General features: G+C 43.2%; 1 pseudogene; it reads left to right on the top strand.

Moving 5' to 3' along the window:
* The first annotated feature begins 1128 nt into the window (after positions 1-1128).
* LOC129821472 (HSPB1-associated protein 1 homolog) lies at positions 1129-19243 on the top strand (annotated as a pseudogene).
* Positions 19244-19471: the final 228 nt, after the last annotated feature.

Here is a 19471-nt window from a genome sequence, read left to right as displayed (position 1 = left end):
GTGGAGTGCAATTGCGATTGCTTCATCTGTGGATTTGTTGGGGCGATATGCTTTATTTTACTCTTATTATTATCTGTCCTGATGCCTAGTCACTATACCCTACCTTCATGTTCATAGCTACATCAAATACCTCGTATCTCTGCACACTGATCTGGTACTGGTACTCCGAGTATATGCATGTAGTTTTGTCATGAACCCAACGTCAGTTCAATTATTAGAATTTAATTTAATAAAACATTTTCTGTAAGCTCGATATGCAGTTTCTGTAGAGACAAATCAGATCAAGCCTGAACTGTGTGATGTAGTAAGGAGTTGTAGTTTCCAACAGACCAATATTCTACATAGTTTAGCACAGGAAGCTTTGTAATTAACTACAATAACCACAATCCATGCCTGGTGTCAGAGTATTTCGTATTATTCTGAATGTAAATCCAAGACACTCCTTTTAGTATGATATGCTACATTTCGTATGGTATGTATTTTTGGATGTCATCACCCATTTTGTATATGATATGTTACGAATTACACTTTGTATTATGTTACAAATTTGCACAATAGCTCTGCTCTGCTAAGTGCAAGAAGTATGAAATTCTAACTAGAGTGTGCAAAGCTGTCATCAATGCAAAGGGTGGCTACTTTGAAGAATATAAAATCCAAAATATATTTTGATTCGTTTAACACTTCTTTGGTCACTACATGATTCCATATGCGTTATTTCATAGTTGTGATGTGTTCACTATTATTCTACTACTATTCTTCTTCATTCTACAAAAAAAGGAGGTTGTTAGTGTCTCCCTTTCAAAAAAGCCTGCTTTGGGGAGGGACGGGGCCAGAACGCAAAGCACCGCTCCACACAAGTTGTAGTTTTTCAGAGACTGGAAAAAATGTGTCAGCATATATATTTTTGGAATAAATCAGCTGACAGGAACATCGCTGAAAGACATCCATTGGCTCTATCGACCAAGGACAACCATATCAACAAGCACAAAAACAGTGCATCACAATAGTGTGATCAGTATCACATAGAGTCTTTGCGAAATGCCACAAAGCAGGGCTACATTTAATTTCAGCACTTGCCTCCCAGATCAATACACCAGAAGCCGAAATAGGGTGTATATTCAGCACGAAATGCCCAGACCTACCTTCCTACTGGGCAGTTATGTGTGAAACACATCTCACTGACCTAGAAATGCCTTGGACATGATGAAAACAAGATTACCCCAGGGTAAAATTCCCCTTTAAGAGGAGAGGGAAAAGGTGATCGATTGCAGTAGCTTCACAAGGCTGAAAATACATGATCTAAGTGATTGATAGTCGGTATTCCGCAGTCATAAAAGTATGCCGTATATACTTTGCATAACTACTAAAATAGTGATTTTGTCATACAGCATAGGCAGCAGCTCTATAGAGATGAGATTATATGGTTTTGAATGAAAAACAAATATTTTATTAAAGTCATGTAAATAAATGATGCAGTAATGGGCAATCACTACCATCATGGGACGTTTCTTAATTGTTTTATTCAATGTTGTTACAGCATTCAATCCACATAATGCATAGTGCATTTAATGTTGAAAAAAACATGATCTTTTTTTATAATCGCACAGCACTAATATAGCTCCATTGTTCTATTTGATTTCATTACTTGTGTTACTATTTAATTAGAATTATTATTATTAAACTCTGCATCATTGGGAAGGGCTCGAAAGTAAGCATTTCAAGGTAAAGTCTTCACTAGTTGTATTCGGCACAAAATTTATTTGATTAATATTGGCTATGTGTGTCAGACTGTGGACCACCTGTCACGATGTCTAGGAGGGAAGGCTGTCAGATTCAGAATGGGAGACGGCATGAGAAGAAGAGTAAGAGAACGGTCCAGTGCAGAAACAACTCTTACCCCTGGGCTCTTCATGTATCCACTGCCCCTTAGCCAGTGCAGAAACAACTCTTACCCCTAGGCTCTTCATGTATCCACTGCCCCTTAGCCAGTGCAGAAACAACTCTTACCCCTAGGCTCTTCATGTATCCACTGCCCCTTAGCCAGTACAGAAACAACTCTTACCCCTAGGCTCTTCATGTATCCACTGCCCCTTAGCCAGTGCAGAAACAACTCTTACCCCTAGGCTCTTCATGTATCCACTGCCCCTTAGCCAGTGCAGAAACAACTCTTACCCCTAGGCTCTTCATGTATCCACTGCCCCTTAGCCAGTGCAGAAACAACTCTTACCCCTAGGCTCTTCATGTATCCACTGCCCCTTAGCCAGTGCAGAAACAACTCTTACCCCTAGGCTCTTCATTTATCCACTGCCACTTAGCCAGTGCGGAAACAACTCTTACCCCTAGGCTCTTCATGTATCCACTGCCCCTTAGCCAGTGCAGAAACAACTCTTACCCCTAGGCTCTTCATGTATCCACTGCCCCTTAGCCAGTGCAGAAACAACTCTTACCCCTAGGCTCTTCATGTATCCACTGCCCCTTAGCCAGTGCAGAAACAACTCTTACCCCTAGGCTCTTCATGTATCCACTGCCCCTTAGCCAGTGCAGAAACAACTCTTACCCCTAGGCTCTTCATGTATCCACTGCCCCTTAGCCACTTCATACACTGAACAAAAATATAAACGCAACATGCAACCATTTCAACGATTTTACTGAGTTACAGTTCATATAAGGAAATCAGTCAATTATAAATTCATTAGGTCCTAATAAATTCATTAGGTCCTTGACACGTCCGTCGTTAGAATGAGACCAAGGCGCAGCGTAAAATATGCGCAGCGTGGTATTCTCTTTTAATGAATGAATACCGAACAAACCAACAAAATTAACAAACGAAACGTGAAGCTATACAAAATAGTGCTGACAGGCAACTACACATAGTCAAGATCCCACAAACACAAATGAGGAAATGGCTACCTAAATATCATCCCCAATCAGAGACAACGATAAACAGCTGCCTCTGATTGGGAACCATATCAGGCCACCATAGAAATCCAAAAACACCTAGATGACCCACCCAAGTCACTATCACGCCCAAACCAATACAGAGAAAAAACAGCTTACTATGGTCAGGGCGTGACAGTACCCCCCCCCCCCCCCCCCCCCCAAAGGTGCGGACTCCGACCGCAAAACCAGACTCAATAGGGGAGGGTCCGGGTTGGCATCTATGATGGATGACGCAGGGCGTCGGGGGCGGCTCCGGTGCGGGACGAAGTACCCACTCCGCTCGCAGTTACGTCTTCCTCCATGGCGGCTCTGGTGCGGGGATCATCGCCGGAAGCTCCGTATCGTAGGTCGTTGCTGGAGGCACCGGACCGTGGATCGTCACCGGAGGCTCTGGACTGAGAACCCCTGCTGAAGGCTCTGGACTGCAGATCGTCGCTGGAGGCTTTGGACCACCGACCGTCGCTGGAGGCTTCGTCGCTGAAGGTGACTCTGAAAAACACCAAAAGAAAGATGCCCAGGGTCTCTGCTCATCTGCGTGAATGTGCCTTAGGCATGCTGCAAGGAGGCATGAGGACTGAGTTAATTCGGGAAACGTTAACTCATTAAAAAAACTGTTCTCGTGGTGCCCCAAATTTCTAGTGAATTAATTGTTACATGATTAATTTAATCAAGTAATAATTACACGTAGGAGGTAATTATTTGATGAATAGCAGTGATAGAAGAATTTGTATGTTTAAGATAATGACTAAAGTATTCCACCCTGAAACTGTATAACTGTGTGAAATGTGTTAGAATCATAAGAATATAATCTGATGATGTGTGTAGCTTGGTTAGAATTATAACTAGGGCATTGTATTCTTTTGTAGCTATAAAAGCAGGGAGAAACTGTGAGACGAGATAACTATGTATGGGGGTAGTGAGCAAAAAATATTGTGCCTGTCTAAGCAGGGAGTAGCCTATGATTAGAAATTGTGTGTGTGTGTATGTGTATAAAAAGACTGGCTCTGCATTTGAGGGGCGGAGCGCTCTCTGAATAAAGTGTTGATCTATTGCAGACTGAGACTTTGTCTAATTCTTCATTAACCAGAGCCTTACAACCTCTGGGAATTGGTCACAGCTTGAGTGATAGTTGAGTTCAACCATTGAGACAGCAAAATTCTTGTGACAATTTGGTCCTTCGAGCCGGATCTCAATACCTGTTTCTGTTGTTCCAGGGAACACCGAAACCGTGCACAGGCGGATCAAGGATCCGTAAGACAAAGACCTAACCTCTGAAATTGAGGGTTTATTTCAGGCCGGTGGCGAACTGGTACACGACAGGAACGGTGACGAGATCCAACCTACATTGAATTCTCAGCTGCAAGAATAAGAATAAGTATACCCTGGCGCAATAATGTAAAGTACTTAAATAAACATACTTAAAAGTACTACTAAGGTAGTTTTTGGGGTATCTGTACTTTACTTTACTATTTATATTTTTGACAACTTTATACTTTTACTTCACTACATTCCTAAAGAACCGCTCGGCGGTCGTCGTCACCGATCTACTAGCTGCCACCGATCCTTTTTTCCTTTATCGTTTGGTTTTGTCTAATTGTTTTCACCTGTTCCTTGTTGGGGTTTTGGGGTGGTTGTTATTTAAGTTCGATTAGCCCGCTTGTGTTTGTGCGGGCTTGTTTCTGTATTGTGAGAGGTGTTCTTTATTTCTATGGGTTTTCCGCTGTCCGGTTTGATACCAGAGTGTACTTAGGTGGAGTGTATTATGCCTATGTTCGGCATTACCTTTTGGACCTTTTTTGGTTGGACATTAAAGCACGTTTTTCCCCGTATCCTCTGCTCTCTGTGCCTGACTCTACACCCATTCACTCTTTGAGCATTACAAAAATGGTCTAATTCACACAATTATCAAGAGAACATCCCTGGTCACCCCTACTGCCTCTGATCTGGCAGACTCACTAAATATGAAATGCTTCATTTGTAAATTATGTCTGAGTGTTGGAGCATGCCCCTGGCTCTCCGTTAAAAAAAACATGAAAATGGTACAGTCTGGTTTGATTAATATTAGGAATTTAAAATGATTTAGACTTTTACTTTTAATACTTCAGTATAGCAATTACATTTACTTTTGATACTGAAGTATATTTAAAACCAAATACTTTTAGACTTTTACTCAAGTAAGATTTTACTGGGTGACTTTCACTTTTACTTGAGTCATTTTCTATTAAGGTATTTTTACTTTTACTCAAGTATGACAATTGGGTACTTTTTCCACCACTGCCATGCACATGGAATATTTTGCAGTACATCTCTAAATAAGGGAAGACGGGTTAAATGTTTAGTCTTCTTTTACTTAGAAAATCATAAATGTACATTTAATTAATACATTATCAATAATAAAATTGTAAATTCATGTCTTTCTACACAATACCACAACACATTTTTCCAATCTGGGAGGTGAACTTGAAAAGGTATTCAATCATTTCACTATGTATTTCAGATGGAATCAAGGCATTAGAATGTACCAGAGACCAGAAAAATAGAGATTGTTCTGCAAAACCTTTTGAACTCAGGGGGGCAATTCAGTTCAAAAGGCTTTATCAGCATGGGAAACATATGTTCTCTCCCTTTCTATCTTTTCATGGCCAAAGCACTTATTTTCTAGCTCAGTGCTCATATGTAGAGGCCAGACTTGAGGAGTTTCAGTCCAAGTCTGACAGAGGGCCAGACTTGAGGAGTTTCAGTCTAAGTCTGACAGAGGGTCAGACTTGTGCTGAAGATGTTGGGTGTTTTTCTGACTACCACCTCTCACAGTACTGGGCCTATGCAGACTGCAAATACATGGCACTGCTGCTCCAAGACAAGCACAACATGTTTGAGGTAACTACTCTCTATTTCAGATATGCACACCCTCCTCAATCAATCTCATGATGCTACACAGTCACATCTATCTTATATAATAAAGGAAACTGATAAACATAATTAAGAATTGTTAGTCTTTTCAGCACTGACAATGTTGAGATGGATTACATGTTGTCACTCCGCAATTTGTCTGCCTGTGATTTCTTACTTTTTGTATGCTATTTCTGTCCTCAATCACTAACTTTCTGTTTTCAGGTTGCCAGGTGTGATAAGTAACTTTTAGTGCGGTTGAGGACAGGGTTCACATAAAGTGCTCAGCGTTAGACAGATTCAGGCCATGGGGCTAGTTCTATGGAATATTCAAGTGGTTCTGTCACAATCAAAAGCCTGTCCCTTGAATAACTGCTCAATTAAAGCCATTTTGGTTAACACATGGGCTGCTCTGATCTGTTATATTCAAAGCACAGACACAACTATATGGGATTTTTCCTCAGTCAATTCAGGTCAAGAGATGTATTTGAAATTCCATTCTTTAATAAAGTTGTACTCAGAGAAAATAATGGACGATTATCAATTCGTGCCATGATTTTTTATTTATTCATCAATTGAATTTAAATGAAATTGAGTCCAGTTCTGACAGTATCACACCAACATGTAAATGTCAAACAGATGCATGGATATCTTTAATGAATTCCTTTGCCCCATCAGCGATCCTGGAGAAGCTAACTAGCCTAAGCCTAAATTGATACAGACACGTACAAATCAAAAGTGACAACTTTAGCAATCAGCAGACCTTCTTTCTCGTTTTGATGATATCCTGTCGTGATAGGACAGACATTTTCAGTGGATCTTTTCAATGGCAGCCCTTTTCGTTTTGAGTCCTCGGGCAGCCAAGGCCTTGAAAGTCCACTCTAGTTCGAGCTGGCCGCTCCATTAATTCATTTTCCTTTAATGATAATAGATGCTTAAGGGGCGGCCTGCATTTTTGCACAGGTCTGATGAAATTCATGCCTTAAAGACAGGCAGTCAGATGCCTTTTTAAATGATGAATAGCTCCATTTAAAAGTTGCTGAAAGCCAAGATTGTGAAGTCTATCATTTACAGTGCCTGAATATGGTAATGGTTTCATTATCCAGGGTGCTGGGAAGAAACCCCCCCTTTTTTTGTTGCTTTTTGACAGGAAATGATTGACAGCCCAAATGGTTTGACAAAGAGCCTACAGACAACAAACATCTTGTTTCCTCTAGAGTAGTGTTTGTCCCAAATGGCATCCTATTCCTATATAGTGCACTACTTTTAACCAGGGCCCATGAAAAGTAGTACAATATATAGGGCATAAGGTGTCATTTGGGGTGCAAACTTTGTTGCCAGTCATTGCACTGCCTATTATTAAGCAACCAATGAGATGGTGAATGGGCATGCATTTTCACCTGTGTCTAGTGACAATGGAGGTTTCCCTCAGGATGTATTGCTGCCATACTGTAATATTGAAACTGCTCATGGCACATTGTCATATTTGTTCCATGAATATGAATTGTTTTCTTTACAATTACATATTTAAATGTTATACGAGATTATTTAAATAGATGACCGCATGAATTGATATGAGAGATTATAGCAACCATGAATATACAGTATGATTGGTAATTACAGTGTTAGTAATTGGAACTGTATTGTGTGCATTACAGGACGTGGTGTGGTCTCAGTTTGGGTTCCTGGGTTGTAGTGGGAGCCAGAGCACATTGTGAATTGATACAGAAGGTGCCAATACTCTCTGCCACCTGGACTCCTGTGGGTAGAACCTGGTACTACAGGTGCAAGGAAGGTAATTGTACAGAACTGGGTTGTGTTCAGTAGACACAAAACAAGAAAAAAAAAAACTGTGAAATGGAGGGGGACTACCTGGATATGTCCAATAAGAAGCGCTTTTTGTTTTCTGTTGCAAATTGTTTTGCGTCGATGAGCCCTAATGAACAAAACATACCTCACTGGCAAGTGGTAGTAGTGCACACAGACGATGGATGTTTCCCTTCACAGAGGGAATTGTACAATAGATTAGAATGAAACAATTTAACAGCATTATAGCTGAGAAGAAAGGAGTGGTACTGGAGTCAGACAATAGATACAGCAAATCAACAGAATGAGAACTGTCTGTAGGGCAAAGATCTACTCACCATGTAGATGTAGAGGTGGCCGTTTACATTCCTGGGAGGGGAGTGGGGGGCTGAGAGGGGGGAGGTGAGGGGCTGAGAGGAGGGTAGGGAGACAGAGGGGAAGGGGATGAAACTCACTTGGGGACAGAATCAGATGGGTTATCTGGCCCCTGAAAGAGAAAGTCATTTATCGAGGTCTCATGAGAGAGAGATGGGGGTATGAAGTGAGGTACTTTAGAACAGAGAGATATTAGTAATGTGGAGCACTGAATCTGACAAAATATATAAATATATTTTTGTATATTATCTTCTCACTGCTTTCTCACTGCTTTTTCTCACTGCTTTTACATATGAAGAACCTTTCACATTGATGTGATGACCTAAGCAAAGAACTCACATTACATAATTGATGAAGGAATTTGTTTCCTATATGTTCATTAACCAATTTAATTATACAAAGCAAACACTCTGTCCGTTTCTAAGAATTTGTAAGATCCTTATTTGCATAAAATAGACATAGACCTGTGTCCAAATTAATCAATAGCGTTTATTCTCGAGAGATCTCTCCTCCAAAAACCATGTACATCACATTATATATTACGCACAGCGTCATAGAGTCCCTCCCCCTCCGACTAGGACAAAACTGATCAAAAGTTAATTCCAACATACTTACGCACATACCTTACACATAATATCTGGATTATCTCCTGAAATCTCTCCTCAGTTTATTACCACTTAGCTGACAGTTCCAGTCCCCCCCAGACACGGAAAACCTAGAGGGGCTTGAGCTGTCTTCCCTTATCTCCACAGAGTTATAGCTTAGTGGTTCAAACATAGGTTAATGATCCATTTAGTTTTCTTTAGGTACACACAGCCATTCTTTTCTTCCCTCATACATGCTACATAACCTCTTCCTTATGAACTAACATTATTTATCAATATAGAAAAACAGGATAGAGTTCAATTAGTTCTAGTTAAATGTATACATCGTTTAGTAATTTATTCATAAAATTCATAACAATAATATTTCAATAAAGAGAGATTATATTGAACTATAGCTTCTTAAATTGAATGGCGATAGATTCCAGGTTTCCTCAACTACATAGACAATAACCATTGTGGTTTCAAGTTTTATTTGTCACATGCTGAAGTATAGTGAAATGCTTAACTTGTGATGATGAATGCAATGGCTTTGGTAATGGCTTTCCCTTTAAAATAAATTGAAACAAGATCAGCACTCCTACCCTGTTTTGTTTCAGGAAGCGTTGGCACCTGTTCCCCCCCCTGCAAACAAGCTGTCTGTACCCCAGCAGGATCCACTATGAGGAGTCTAGTGTGACGTACTCCAGCCAGACCTCCAGAGGTTCCCCACAGACACGTCAAGGCCCACACGGTCACCCTCTAGTCTGGACAGGTACACACTGTGCCACTTTCCTGGACACAGATTATCCCTTAAGCATGCTTTTTATTTCCAGGACTAGGCTTAATCTGTGACGAGGGAGTCAGGAAGCAGGTGCAGAAGGTGAGTTTAATAATAAGAAACATGAAGATAATCAAAACAGGGGTAGTGTATTCAACGTAAACCATACCAATACCGCCTGAAGACTGAGGCTACTGAGGGCTAAATAAAAGGGAAAGTAATCAGGGTGATGATGAAGTCCAGGTGTGCGCAATGTGCGCAATGATGGTTTCCAGGTGTGCGTAATGTGGGTTGCTAGGACTGGTGGTTAGTAGACTGGCGACGTCGAGCGCCGGAGCGGAAGAGCAGGAGTAGCCGTGACAGTACCCCCCCTCGACTAGCCGCAGGACGACGCCAGGCCAGGGGGAGGACCGTACCCTCCCAGTACACCAGGTACTGGAGCCAACCCCCACGACGTCAGGAGTCCAGGAGGGACCTGACGGCAAAGGTGAGGCACCCATCGATGTCCAGGGGCGTCGCGGGGGACGTCCACCAGGACCCAACAGCGCTCCTCTGGACCGTACCCGTACCCTCATCGGAAGCCACGGCATTCCGATGGAGTCGGAATATATAGGACATCGCTGACCTGGGCGAACTGTTGGATCGGCTGGGGGTCTGGCTCGCTGGGACGACTCGTGGTAGAGGAACCTCCGCTAGTTGGAGATTAATTATCGCGGGTGGTGGAGAACGCGGAGGACCTTATCCATTACCGTACCCAGTTGAGCCAGCTGGTCATGGTGTTGACGGAGTAGGTCTTCCTGTTCATCGACCATCTGGGAGATATCCTTAACTTCTGCTGCTTCCAGTATTCTGTAACGTATACACAGGGAGTCAGGAAGAATGTGAGTTTAATAATAAAACCATGAATATGCTCAAAACATGCGTAAACAAAACCAAAACTGACCGAAAGACTGAGCTACTGAGGGCTAAGTAAAGGGAGAGTAATCAGGGTGATGATGAAGTTCAGATGTATGTAACGATGGGGAACAGGTGTGTGCAATGATGGTTTCCAGGTGTGCGTAACGTGGATTGCCAGGACCGGTGGTTAGTAGCACGTTGAGTGCCGGAACAGGAGAGCGGGACAATGACATTTTTATTTTATCGGTTAATAATTGAGTAATCGTGACAGAACAGAAGCTTTAATGTTAAACATTATTGCAGCGATTCATTATGGACGAAGAGGACAGGTATGCTGCATGAAAGTAAGATTGTGCCATCAGCCACCGAGACTTCTAGGAGTTCCAAATAACACGCTATTCCCTATATAGGGGGCGGAGTTGCAATCTACTGCAGAGATAGCCTGCAGAGTTCTGTCCTACTATCCAGGTCTGTACCCAAACAATTTGAACTTCTACTTTTAAAAATCCACCTCTCTAAAAACAAGTCTCTCACCGTTGCCGCCTGCTATAGACCACCCTCTGCCCCCAGCTGTGCTCTGGACACCATATGTGAACTGACTGCCCCCCATCTATCTTCAGAGCTTGTTTTGCTAGGTGACCTAAACTGGCACATGCTTAACACCCCAGCCATCCTACAATCTAAGTTTGATGCCCTCAATCTCACCCAAATGATCAATCAACCTACTAGGTACCACCCCAAATCCGTAAACACTGGCACCCTCATAGATATCATCCTAACCAACTTGCCCTCCAAATACACCTCTGCTGTTTTCAACCAAGATCTCAGCGATCACTGCCTCATTGTCTGCATCCGTAATGGGTCAGTGGTCAAACGACCTCCACTCATCACTGTCAAACGCTCCCTGAAACACTTCAGCGAGCAGGCCTTTCTAATTGACCTGGCCCGGGTATCCTGGAAGGATATTGACGTCATCCCGCTAGTAAAGGATGCCTGTTTTTTTTAAATGCCTTCCTCACCATCTTAAATAAGCATGCCCCATTCAAGAAATTTAGAACCAGGAAGAGATATAGCCCTTGGTTCTCTCCAGACCTGACCAACACAAAAACATCCTATGCCGTTCTGCATTAGCATCGAACAGCCCCCGTGATATGCAACTTTTCAGGGAGTTAGAAACCAATATACACAGGCAGTTAGAAAAGCCAAGCTAGCTTTTTCAAGCAGAAATTTGCTTCCTGCAACACAAACTCAAAAAGTTCTGGAACACTGTAAAGTCCATGGAGAATAAGAACACTTCCTCCCAGCTGCCCACTGCACTGAGGATAGGAAACTCTGTCACCACCAATAAATCCACTATAATTGAGGATTTCAATAAGCATTTTTCTACGGCTGGCCATGCATTCCACCTGGCTACCCCTACCCCGGTCAACAGCACTGCACCCCCCACAGCAACTCGCCCAAGCCTTCCCCATTTCTCCTTCTCCCAAATCCAGTCAGCTGATGTTCTGAAAGAGCTGCAAAATCTGGACCCCTACAAATCAGCCGGGCTAGACAATCTGGACCCTTTCTTTCTAAAATGATCTGCCGAAATTGTTGCAACCCCTATTACTAGCCTGTTCAACCTCTCTTTCGTGTCCTCTGAGATTCCCAAAGATTGGAAAGCAGCTGCGGTCATCCCCCTCTTCAAAGGGGGGGACGCTCTTGACCCAAACTGCTACAGACCTATATCTATCCTACCCTGCCTGTCTAAGGTCTTCGAAAGCCAAGTCAACAAACAGATTACCGACCATTTCGAATCCCACCGCACCTTCTCTGCTATGCAATCTGGTTTCAGAGCTGGTCATGGGTGCACCTCAGCCACGCTCAAGGTCCTAAACGATATCTTAACCGCCATCGATAAGAAACAATACTGTGCAGCCGTATTCATTGACCTGGCCAAGGCTTTCGACTCTGTCAATCACCACATCCTCATCGGCAGACTCGATGGCCTTGGTTTCTCAAATGATTGCCTCGCCTGGTTCACCAACTACTTCTCTGATAGAGTTTAGTGTGTCAAATCGGAGGGCCTGTTGTCCGGGCCTCTGACAGTCTCTATGGGGGTGCCACAGGGTTTCATTCTTGGGCCGACTCTCTTCTCTGTATACATCAATGATGTCGCTTTTGCTGCTGGTGAGTCTCTGATCCAGCTCTACGCAAACGACACCATTCTGTATACTTCTGGCCCTTCTTTGGACACTGTGTTAACAACCCTCCAGACGAGCTTCAATGCCATACAACTCTCCTTCCCTGGCCTCCAACTGCTCTTAAATACAAGTAAAACTAAATGCATGCTCTTCAACCGATCGCTGCCTGCACCTACCCGCCCGTCCAGCATCACTACTCTGGACGGTTCTGACTTAGAATATGTGGACAACTACAAATACCTAGGTGTCTGGTTAGACTAAACTCTCCTTCCAGGCTCACATCAAACATCTCCAATCCAAAGTTAAATCTAGAATTGGCTTCCTATTTCGCAACAAAGCATCCTTCACTCATGCTGCCAAACATACCCTCGTAAAACTGACCATCCTACCCATCCTCGACTTCGGCGATGTCATTTACAAAATAGCCTCAAATACCCTATTCAATAAATTGGATGCAGTCTATCACAGTGCCATCCGTCTTGTCACCAAAGCCCCATATACTACCCACCACTGCGACCTGTACGCTCTCGTTGGCTGGCCCTCGCTTCATACTCGTCGCCAAACCCACTGGCTCCAGGTCTTCTACAAGATCCTGCTAGGTAAAGTCCCCCCTTATCCCAGCTCGCTGGTAACCATAGCAGCACCCACCTGTAGCACGCGCTCCAGCAGGTATATCTCTCTGGTCACCCCCAAAGCCAATTCTTACTTTGGCCGCCTCTCCTTCCAGTTCTCTGCTGCCAATGACTGGAACGAACTACAAAAATCTCTGAAACTGGAACACTTATCTCCCTCACTAGCTTTAAGCACTAACTGTCAGAGCAGCTCACAGATCACTGCACCTGTACATAGCCCATCTATAATTTAGCCCAAACAACTACCGCTTCCTCTACTGTATTTATTTATTTTGCTCCTTTGCACCCCATTATTTATATTTCTACTTTGCACATTCTTCCACTGCAAATCTACCATTCCAGTGTTTTACTTGCTATATTGTATTTACTTCGCCACCATGGCTTTTTTTTTGCCTTTTACCTCCCTTATCTCACCTCATTTTCTCACATTGTATATAGACTTATTTTTCTACTGTATTATTGACTGTATGTTTGTTTTACTCCATGTGTAACTGTGTTGTTCTATGTGTCGAACTGCTTTGCTTTATCTTGGCCAGGTCGCAATTGTAAATGAGAACTTGTTCTCAACTTGCCTACCTGGTTAAATAAAGGTGAAATAAAATAAATAATAAAATAAATGTAATCCACTTATATTGACCAGATTCACCAATTCAGACGTAGCAGCCCTAGTCAATGGAATATTAATCATTGGAAGGTTCAGCCCTACTCAACCCCACATTGCTGCTGCACAGTATGAGGTCTGAGTGAGTTTGCAAAACATTATTTGTCTCATCATTGATACTTTGGTTTGTGACCACTGGCCTTTTCCTGTCTTGACACTGACTCTAGAAGCTAATTAGGAGAGGGGTTGTGTTGTCTTTGGTCTCTGTGATACCCACTACTCTTTCACCCTTCAGATTCCAGCAGCATCAGCCGGCACATCCACACGCTCTCTCTTTGAGTCAAGACAGTGGAAAGCAATGAGCGTCTGTCCCACTTACTATCTCTGAGAACATAGTGCTCCTGCAGAATACTAATGAAGAAGCTACCACTAAGAAACAAAACAGTGGGGGCTGTTCATGTGGTTTATAAGTTAAACCTATAACCTATAATGTAGGTACATGACACCTAGTTTTAAGGGGACTTCAAAGAATTAGGTCTTTAGAGGTTATACACTGTTATAACAGACGTCTGTTGTACAAAGCTGTGGATGGGAAACCAAGCATTATCGTACAGGTTATCCTGCACTATTATCTCATAGGTGATTAACTTTCAGATTTTTAGCAACTAATTTCAGTTGTTTTCCACGGGTCCATGTCTGTAGAGTTGAACTAGGACCTATCGTCTGTTGTGTCAAGACTAAGCCCAGTTACCCCTAGAATAAAACACTTATCACTATGTGATTTATTGAAATATTGCTAAGTCTGTCCAAATCAAGCAAAGCACGCAGCAGACCGCTCTCTAGGCTGAATGAATTAAGACTGCAGTGGATCCGGAGGATCAATATGTCCTGTTCACTTGAATAAAGACCAGAGCCACATTATGAATTGGACAGAAGCCTCTTAGAGGGAGTGGAGGGAGGTCAGAAGCTGCCATCTAGTGGCTAGTGTCCCCCACTGTGTTGAAGCAGTCTCAAATTTCTGTTTCAGATGTCATGAACCGGCTCGAAGCCCGTAACAAAAAAAAGAGACTTGGAGATAAGGAATAACAAAAATATATTTAACTGAGGCAACCTATTTACAAATACATCTGGGGACCAACAAGGACCCCGGAACACCACACCAATCACACAAACAACAAAACACTGCCCTGGATCCTAGTCCCACTGCTCCAGCCAACCTCGTCCTTCCCAGACCTCAACAACCTTTGGCAACAGGAAGCAACCTTTAAGAGGAAAGAAGAAAACAGGACAATACCAAACAAAATAAACAACGGTCAGTCATGTAGACATTCAGGAACAGGGCATACGAGAGAGCGCGTCAGCAACAAGTTCCAACGAAAAGAGCGTCTCAGGGTCCTTCCATTAAATTTTGTCAACAACCATACGTTTACAACAATATCAAATGAGCCCAGGCACAACCAAGAGTGACCCCTGGGTAAATCTGGGTCACCTTCCCAGAACCAACTCTCCCTGAGAGCTTTCCTTCCCTAACCAACTCTAGCCGCTCTTGTTGCAACTAGATTTTAGTACGCTCCAATCCTGTCTAAATGCCAATTCCTTTTCATACTTTACTCAATCATGCTCTAGCTTAACACAATCATACTCTAGTTGTAACAGACGCAGTTCTTTCTGGAGTTGAAAAGAAAGACTACTAGGGCTAACAGATGGAGCGGCCATTGAACTGGGGAGACGGGCGAGTCCTCAGCAGAGGCTGCCCCAGTGGTAACTGTAAGAACACCACTCTCCATCAGATTGGCCCTTCAATATCAACCTAACATAATGACATTTATCACTAATAACAACCTGGTAGTGATCAGCGATCTTCAACAGATGTACATAATTCAAACAGTTCCTCTGATGGAAAGCGAATGAACTTGTCTATATTAGACACCATAGTCACAAGTAAATACAAAAAAATTATCTTCCCTCTGCTGAGCACACCAGACCACAAGATAAATGCAATCACACTAGGCACCACAGAAGACAGATGAGATATATTGAGCTTCCCCAAATCCTACAATAACTCAACCCTAGTCTTCGTGCGGATTCGCGGTGGGTAATTACACACTGTACCCCGCTAGCAAGGGAAAACCCCCACCAGCACACTGGCAGATTCCCCCCAAGCTACAGATGTGCCACCGAGACAACTGCTCAGTCCACAGACACCACACAAAAACAACAAAATAACCATGCCCAACCTATTCCAAAATAAAACACGTCGCTAAGCCTAACAGGGGAAAAAAGAAAGGCTATAGCTCCAGGTAGTAAATGGCACTACCCTACCCATTTCTCCCACTGAGGTACACTGCAGATTGTATTCACCTCAGACCGATGTCCCAACAGCAAGTAGAGCAAGAGTTTCCAGTCTGGGCAGGGGCCTAGAAACTAACCAATGTACTCTCCAACGCAGCACACAACCAACTATCCACCGCAGTGGCAAGTTTACCAAACTAAAAGGCAACCAACTCTGGGCACCAAACATTACAACTCAAAATCTGTAACAAAAGATGCAAACAAAGCACCTACAGAGTTTTCGAACATTAACTCCACATTTTCTACCAAACAATACACATACCAGTTAGCCTAATGACTAGTATTAGTCCTTCATAGTGCAACAAAGTGCAATACAACTAAATGTCAGGAACCAACCTAATGATCCTGGATGACTCACACCACAAAGCAACAATCATAACTTCAAAATCCCAGCTGACTCTCACCACAACTCGAGAAACATACCTTCAAAACCCCAGATGAGCCCCCACTTGTCATGAACCAGCTCAAAGCCCGTAACAAATAAGGGAGACAACATGGAGATATGGAATAACAAAGATATATTTATTAACTGAGGTAACCTATAAACAAATAAACACTGGTGTTTAGTCAGTAGTGTTAGTGAGTGGTTGCATGTATAGATGTGATAATGAGGAGCGTTGAAAGATGCCAACACAAACAACCCAGCCACAACCAAAATCAAACAGCATGTCTGCATGGAGATGAATAGGGAAGAGGTCTATTTACCCCATTTCGCAGACGACCCTCCCGGCTCCGCCCACCGACATCCTAATAAGGAAAACAAGAGCAAAGAGAAAGAATTCGGCAGACAGAGTCGGAGGGTCATCACACAGAGCACTCAGCATTCTAATCCTTACAGTCCTTGACTCCTTCAGCTCTGCTATTTATTGACTGGCTGTGCTCTGCTCTCTGACCCCTGGACTGTGATCTGTGGTGCTAGAAGACAATTCCAGACATTTTTGGCTCCTTCAGTGCTCCTACTAAGAGATACGTTCCTTATCCATATTCCTACCTATCACATTGTGTTTCTTCTGACATCTGACCCTGTTGCCCTCCTACTCCAATATGTGCTATTTGTTCCCAGACACTGGGGGCACCATGTGGAGTCTGTCGACCCTGTTAATGTCTCCGTCAACTCCTGGATTGAGTTGGTAGGTACAGTAAAGTCACCTCATATGCTTCAGAGGGCCATATTTACAGCTTGATGTGGTTTTCCCACCACAAGCTACCCCTACCGCCCATAGGGCCCTGGTTAAAAGTAGTGCACTATATAGAGAATAGGGTGTCATTTGGGACGCAGCCTCACAGGGGATGGAAGTGACGGGTGTTGAGACTCCCTGATGATGACTGTGGGTTTTTGAGTAATGAACAGGCCTCAGAGTAAAGCTATGGCTGTCATAATGATTTGTGGGTGAGCATGTAAAGGAGTGGTGCACTGCATAACACATTGATATATCTAGATGAGAGGAATGTGTATTCAGGTAGTGTGTCACCTCTGGTGCCTCCTGATAACTGGCTCTGAGACAACGTCACAGACACAATCAATTATGCCTGCTGCACATGTCTTTATCAGCGACTTCTTTCTCATGATAGGAGTTTTTCTTTCTTCTTCCTGATCTGATACAGGAAGTTGATGATGAGGCAAGAGCAGGCGAGGCCCTCACCAAAGCCATTGTCTGTGCTCTGAGGACGACACTTAGTAACGACAATGATGATGACTGGCTCAATCCCACTGAGGTACAGTATCCTGACCCTTGGTCAGAGATCTGTTTGTGCTGTCTTTAATTTATTTATATTTATTTCAACTATATTTAACCAGGTAGGCTAGTTGAGAACAAGTTCTTATTTACAACTGCGACCTGGCCAAGATAAAGCAAAGCAGTGTGACACAAACAACAACACAGAGTTACACATGGAATAAACAAACATACAGTCAATAATACAATAGGACATATATACCAATTGTCATTGACAATGACCACAAGACTTGGGAAGACGGCATAAACAGATCTTGGACCAGGTTACCTTGACCCCGACTTATCCTCTTCACACTTTACTGTATGTCAAAATATTGACAGTTCACTTGGCACTGCCACAAGCCACAACAAACCCTGTACCTTGTAGAATCTGAAGGTACATTTGTCATGCACACTCTGGGTCATTCTCGGTGCAGTCCGACAATTTGTTGTCCTTATAAGAACATAGATCACAGGGAGGAATCTGTCCCGTTTGGCTGAGGTCCAGGGAAAGACAAAAGTCCCAGGAATGCAGCATATAACAACAGAGAGGAGATGACTGAATTCCAACCCACCCATATTGACAAATCTGTCTAGCTCCAATTAGCATTCAAGCATTTGGGTTGTTGACTGACCTTATGCTAGAGATTGCCTAGCCTAAAACTTGGCTTTTTATGTAAGAAATTAAGAGCTCGAAAGAGACTACAGAACAAAGGATTACGTGTGTGAGACTAGTTAAGAGACAGAGACCTTGTACACATACAGTACTGACCATAGTCCCCGAGGTATGTCAACCCTGAGTAAGGTGGATAGTGCCGAAACATTGGTTATTTTGGTTTCGACTTCCTTTCTTTTTTTCTGAAGGAGGGGTTGGTGGTACTGATGTGAACATGCAGTACCTGAAGCTGGCTGTGGGGGCCTGAATAGAGAAGAGAGGGACAACAAGTCACTGTGACCAACAGACCCAGGATACCCCAGCAGGGGGGCATCCAGGGACCCGTACAGGGGCATATCGTGACTCCAATGGCCAAGCTTAGAACACTAGCCCTTCATCACCACCAGCAGAGGACTCATACTCACCCTCCTCTTCCTCACAATCTACTGTACCCCACCATCCAAAGACTGTGACATAGTCAGGCCTAGCAGCATAACACAAAGCATCACACCCAGACCTGGTTGTGGGAGTAGAGCCCACACCAGCATGGAGGGGAGGCATGTCCAATCTCCAGTTCAGCCTCAGACCCTCTAGTGTTACCAGAGCCAGGCTACAGAGATATAGGAAGGCCACCACCTGGGGACAGAGACGAGGGTGACGGAGCACACTGCCCCATCTCCATCATCACCAACGACCTGCTGCAGTGCCTGGTTCACCCTGAGGTCATCACTAGAGTCCCTGAACTACTGATGGAGAGACAGTCAGATCAGGGACAGCCGCACCATAGCCTCATAGTCTGCATTACAATGTTCATACTAGCATACTACTTAGGATGAATGCCATACTATATTACTTCATACTAAGTGGTAAGCTAATATATGGATATTGCAGCAGTCTAACACTCACAGAAGAAGTAGATTGACTGTTAAAAGAGTAGTTAATTATTTTACAACTTAATGTTGGATGGTTAATTGCATGGAAAGTAATCTATGGGCCAGGAGAAACTGTAATCTATGCTTCAGATCTCTTTAAACATCCACTACAAACTTCAGCTAACTTTAGCC

This window comes from Salvelinus fontinalis, chromosome 23 (genome assembly GCF_029448725.1).
Source record: "Salvelinus fontinalis isolate EN_2023a chromosome 23, ASM2944872v1, whole genome shotgun sequence".
Lineage (NCBI taxonomy): Eukaryota > Metazoa > Chordata > Actinopteri > Salmoniformes > Salmonidae > Salvelinus > Salvelinus fontinalis.
Note: the sequence above shows the minus strand (reverse complement) of the source record. Positions and strands in the feature narration are given on the sequence as shown.